Here is a 6,000-nt window from a genome sequence, read left to right as displayed (position 1 = left end):
TAATGGAAAAGAATCTGAAATATATATATATATCGGAGAAGGCAATGGCACCCCACTCCAGCACTCTTGCCTGGAAAATCCCATGGACGGAGGAGCCTGGTAGGCTGCAGTCCATGGGGTCACTAAGAGTCGGACAAGACTGAGCGACTTCACTTTCACTTTTCACTTTCATGGATTGGAGAAGGAAATGGCAACCCACTCCAGTGTTCTTGCCTGGAGAATCCCAGGGACAGGGGAGCCTGGTGGGCTTCTGTCTATGGGGTCGCACAGAGTTGGACACGACTGAAGCGACTTAGCAGCAGCAGCATATATATATATAAATCAAATCACTTTGTTGTACACCTGAAACTAACACATCATAAATTGACTATACTTCAATTTAAAAAAGAAGTTCACCAAGGACAACCCCACAGGGACTTGACTGAGAGAGTGTCACCCTCAGACCTAGTCCCAGAACTAAGAAAGACGCACCCTTGTGCCCATCCCAATCTTTTATCCTAACACATCTCCCTGCCCAGCCCACTCTCTGTCTCACCAGCACGGAGCTTCCCAGTTGGTCCCCGGCCAGGGGCAGAGGAGATTGACCCACTGTGTCCATCTTCCTCCCGGTCCTCTGGCTCCTGTAACAGAGGAGCAAGCAGGATGGAGCCTGGGCTCATGAGGCCCAAGGAGTGTTTGTCACCTGTAAGACCACACACGGGGCCTGGCAACTCACCAGGTCTGAACACAGCCTGGTCCCTGCCCCCATGCTGACCATACCTACTGCTGTGGCAAGGCCCAGGTGACCACAGGAAGCCAGGACCTCCTCCCTCCTCAGTGATAACATGGAACTTCACAAGATGCCACTCAGTTGGTTGTGGACCAAATCTGACCTGGGAGTCAACCAGTTCAACTCACCATGACATGCCCAGTAGACACCTCTACTGGGCTTAGAAGTGTCAAGGAGGAAGAAGAGGCTTGCAGACAAGGGCCTGGACCTGGGCCAGTCATGCAACTGGATGGCAGGAAGGCATCCAGAAAGATCAGTGTTCCCAGAAGGCCCTGTGGCTCCTTCTTTCCACTCTCAATGCCAAGAACCAGGATTAACCTGCTTGCTCCAGCTTGGGCAGAAATCAAGACGCTAGCCCCTTGGGTCCTCCAGGATGCCACCAGCTTAGGCGGGTAGCCTCTCTGATCTTGTCCCACAGCCAACCTAAACTACTCTTCCTGTGGACTTGAGCCTTTGTGCTTTATCCAGGTACATGATTTAAATTCTAATTCCCCCAACTTCCTTTCTCACTATGCTCCTCTTTATCCTTAGACAATACAGGCTCAATCCAATAGACTGCAATCCCCTGCCCGAAACCTTTAGGGTAAGATGCCTTTGGGAATTCAGGATCTGTGGGATTTCAGGAAGGTGCATATAATGGTGCTTGTATTATATATTCTACACTACCACCCTGGGGGTACAGAGCCATACCTGTAATCAAACACGCTAATATTTCCCCAGTGAAACATCTGATATCTATGCCAAATGGGACAAATAAAACTATAAATAGCTTCACTTCAGCCTAGGTCAGATTTTGTTGCCAAATAGCTTTGGCAGCAAACATACCAAACAAACAAGCAAAAATAGAGCTTTCCAAGTTTGGGATTTGTTGAGAAGAGATTGAAGATCAGTATTCATGCTGCTTAAGAGAGAGCCAGGCAAAACCATCCCTGTGAAAGGAAAAGAGCCTGAGATGGGGACTGCCCCCTCCCACCACCTGCTTCCCCTCCAAGATCCCAGCCCGGGTGCCCAGGGTCCTCAGGCACTATTTGGGACTCTATAGTGTTAGAGGTGCTTAAGGCCAGAGCCTGAGTCATCCTGGGTCTGTTTCCTGATCTCTTTTAACTGAGAAGGAAGTGATGCCACAGGCTCCTTTGACCTCTGACTTTTTATGGTCCTACTAAAAACATGAGCCAGCACTTGCCACACTGTTCACAGGAGGCAGTGTCTTCACCATCAGAACAAGGAGCACCCCAAGAAAGCATCTGTCTCTCTCAGCACCCATGAGTGTCTTTGGACACACAGTGTCTTCCCAGTCCCCTGGATGGTCCTTTCCTCCTCACCAGCCTGGAAAACGTGTCCTGAAGAACCACTTCAAAGGCCCTCCTCTGGGATCCTTCTTTATTCATGCTCCATGTGGGCGCTGAAATATGTATGGCATTTCTCTGCTTCCAGTGGACTATAACTGGGCAGCTGCAGTCCACGTTGCCACCCGCTGTCCCAGAGGGTAAAGCAGCGCCTGGCACACAACAGGCACTCAGTAAGACGCGATGGAGAGGATGAGTGTGTGCTAGGTCCGTGTGACATCCCACCAGATAAGCTATCCTGGTGGAAGCAGGGCCCCTGTGCCATCTGAACAAGGCCTGGAGGCATCTGAGGGAGAGGAAGTGAACAGTGAAGGAGAAAGGAGACACGCATTACCAGTCCAGGTGGACAACTCTGGAACTGCATAGTAAAGCAAGAGGATAGAGCAGGAGTTCAGTTCAGTCGCTCAGTCGTATCTGACTCTTTGTGACCCCATGGACTGCAGCATGCCAGGCCTTCCTGTCCGTCACCAACTCCCGGAGTTTACTCAAACTCATGTCCATCGAGTCAGTGATGCCATCCAACCATCTCATCCTCTGTCGTCCCCTTCTCCTCCCGCCTTCAATCTTTCCCAGCATCAGAGTCTTTTCCAATGAGTCAGTTCTTCACATCAGGTGGCCAAAGTATTGGAGTTTCAGCTGCAGCATCAGTCCTTCCAATGAATATTCAGGACTGATCTCCTTTTGGATGGACTGGTTGGATCTCCTTGCAGTCCAAGGGACTCCCAAGAGGCTTCTCCAACACCACAGTTCAAAAGCATCAATTCTTCAGTGCCCAGTTTTCTTTATAGTCCAACTCTCACATCTATACATGACTACTGGAAAAACCATAACTTTGACTAGAGGGACCTTTGTTGGCAAAGTAATGTCCCTAAATTTTAATATGCTGTCTAGGTTGGTCATAGCTTTTCTTCCAAGGAGCAAACGTCTTTTAAGTTCATGGCTGCAGTCACCATCTGCAGTGATTTTGGAGCCCCCCAAAAATAAAGTCTGTCACTGTTTCCATTGTTTCCCCATCTATTTGCCATGAAGTGATGGAGCAGGAGAGGTAAACCCAAATCCCACAGCCAAGACGGACGGGGCTACAGATGCAAAACTGTGGATTTCGGTACAAGACAGGGACTGTTTAATAAAAAGAGGTGATCCTGGGGTAACCGATGCTGGGGGGAGACCAAGAGGAAAAGGAAAGGCCTGGCTGCCCATCCGCAGTCCAAGCCGTCCGAGGCCGGGACTGAGACGCTGCGCGCCGCAGCCGCGAGGTGGCACCAAAAACCCGCCAATTGCCCAGAGCGCACGCTGCCTTCCCACCTCCGACCAGGTTCTGCTTTTGGCCTGGGCGCGCACATCCGAAGCAGAAGGGCATCCCTTCGCTTCGCCGCCGGGTGGAGGCTGAGCGCCCCGGCCAGGTTTTTCGGACCCCCGGCGGCGGAAGACGAGTATTCCTCAAGTGCCCAGCTCAGAAAAGCTCCTAAACTGGTATCTGGAAGCTTCTCGAGGGACTCGTGGAATCTAGACGCGCTGCCCCGCTCCCCTCCTCTGCACCCCTCACCCCCACCAAGGAAACGGATCCCTTCTCCTTCCTCCTCGGGTCTCTCCGAAGGCGGGCTCACGTCCTGAACTCTTCTGGGAACAGAACCGTGGTCCGCCTTCATCCTGTCGCGTTCCCACTCACAGCTCAGGTTAGGGCCCGAGAGCGATTCTGGAAGCTGAGACTCTCCGGTCCTACTCTGCTTCCTGAGACCTGTCACACCTTCGCGCACACGCAGTAAACACTTGCTGGCGAGTCACACGAAGGAGGTTCGCCCTGGGCTCCTGAGCGGCAGGAGTGAAAGGCCGCGAGGATCGCTGGACTCGATGCCAAGAGACTTGCGTTTGACTTTGACTCACTTGTTTTCTCCGGGTCCCTTAAAACCCCATTCCTCCAATATCGAGATCTTAAAGCCGCCTGACGGTTCCAAAGCCAACGCCGTCTCCGTTTCGAAGAGCTTGCTGCAGCCTGGAAAGCTTTCTTTAGTTGTCTCAATCTCTCAAATAGATTCCTGCGCTGGGCCGTCTGGATCCCCGGAGTCCAAGACCCAAACAACGCGGAAACGGTTTGCAGGAGGCAAACCCCCCAGGGCGCACAGAAGTTACGCGGAGCTTGTCGCGGTAAGACGAAGACTCTCCAGGCTCGTGAGTCCTGGGTCCCCTTCTCCATCTCTCTCTAGGACCCTGCACCCAGGCCACACTCCCATTCACCTAGTGTGTTGGTCTCCTCGGGTCACACCAGCTACTCCCTAACCTTAGCACCCGCTCCCACTCGGAGTGAATGTTGCTGTGGGTTAGACTAAAGCAGACTGGTGGTGGGCATGGGAGGAGACCTGGCCACTAACATCCTGGGTAGGGGAAGGGTTTCCCAGAAAGGTACACGGCTCTGATTGGCCCTCAGGATTCACCCATAGAACCCCTCTAAGGAGAAAGTGTGAGTCTTTTAAGTTGAAGGTCATGATGCTTCTGGAGGAAGGAGGGTTAGAAGGTGAGAACAGGGACCTCATCACAGGTCTATGAAATTGGGACCAACGCTGAAATCACATCATCAAGGGAGACCAGAGGTCTCCCACTGGCCCTCATTCCTCCTTGGCATTGTCTTCAATCAGCTGGAAAGCCTGAGCTCAGTCCCCTTCACCTCCTGCCTACCGTTTCCTGACCTGCCTTGCAGCCTACAGCCTCATTCCCTCAAAGTCTTGAAGCAGAGCTCTGAGTGTGATTTCTAAAGCTCTCCCTAAAGCCTTATTTGGCTCCCCAGTACCCATGGGATCAAGGCCACACAACTTACCTGACCTTGAGCTGGATCCAGACCCAACCCGTCCCCACCCCCTTCTCTCAGATTCTGTTACCAGCTTCCTGTGCATGTGGGCGCCTGCCACATGACTTTGCTCAGTGCTAGAATCCAACCTCCTCCATACCTTTGCTCCTACTGTTCCTGCCTGGAATCTCCTCCAGGGAGTACATTTCATCTTTCTGGTCAAAGCCATCTCTTCTGCTGGAACACTCCAAAGTTGTAATTAATCTCCAAGTTGCCTCCCAAAACGCTCTGTATGCAATTCGAGTGCATCTGTTGGTTTTTCAGTGATACTTCATCTGTGAGTTACTCCATGGTGAGTTACTTGAGGGCAAGGCTTGACTGTGCTTTGGCCCTCCCTCCCCACTCAGTTCTTATTTTGGACTAAGTTGGATGCAGCGGTATCCAAAGCATATGTCACTTTCAACAATGTCCCTCCCCCTCTGGTACAAATACAGGTAGAGGTGTCACAAGGGCACGAGGTCAGTATTTCTCCTGCGTCTTGGGGGAATGTGGACGGTCTCACTGCACACTCATCAAGGTTCACGTGGACACACACACTTCACATCCAAACACACATCATGGAGTCCTGTGCCTCTAGGAAGAGCTGGTGGTTCCTGCAGAGCCCTGTCCAGTTTGGAGGAGGAGCCCACTGAAATCCCACTCATCCTCTGGGCTTCCTGGGAATCCAGCCTGCTGCCCTTTGCTGGGCGCCTCTCTCCCAACTGGGCCCTGAAGCAGGAGCCTTTGCTTGGGGCTACCTCCCTGCAAAGTCCAAGTTCAGGAGCTTGAGAGAAGATGCCTCCAGATGGGCAGAGCCTGGGCCCAATGCTCCTGGGCCTTCCCACTCCGTTCTCTCCCATTTTTCCTCATCTTTTGCGCCCACCTAAGATTCTTAGGAAAGTATTTCCTCAGCTACCCGGAGTGCACAGGCTAGAAAGCCGGGGGCGGGGGCGGCATTAGAGGCACAGGGTGGCGGGGTGAAGGGACATGCCGGCTGTGTGACTGTAGCCACGGCCCTCCTGAGCTTCAGTTTTCCCTTCCCGTGAAGTCAGAGCCGCTTCCAT

Source organism: Odocoileus virginianus, chromosome 2, assembly GCF_023699985.2.
Source record: "Odocoileus virginianus isolate 20LAN1187 ecotype Illinois chromosome 2, Ovbor_1.2, whole genome shotgun sequence".
Lineage (NCBI taxonomy): Eukaryota > Metazoa > Chordata > Mammalia > Artiodactyla > Cervidae > Odocoileus > Odocoileus virginianus.
The sequence above is the reverse complement of the archived record's forward strand: the minus strand, read 5'-3'. Positions refer to the sequence as shown.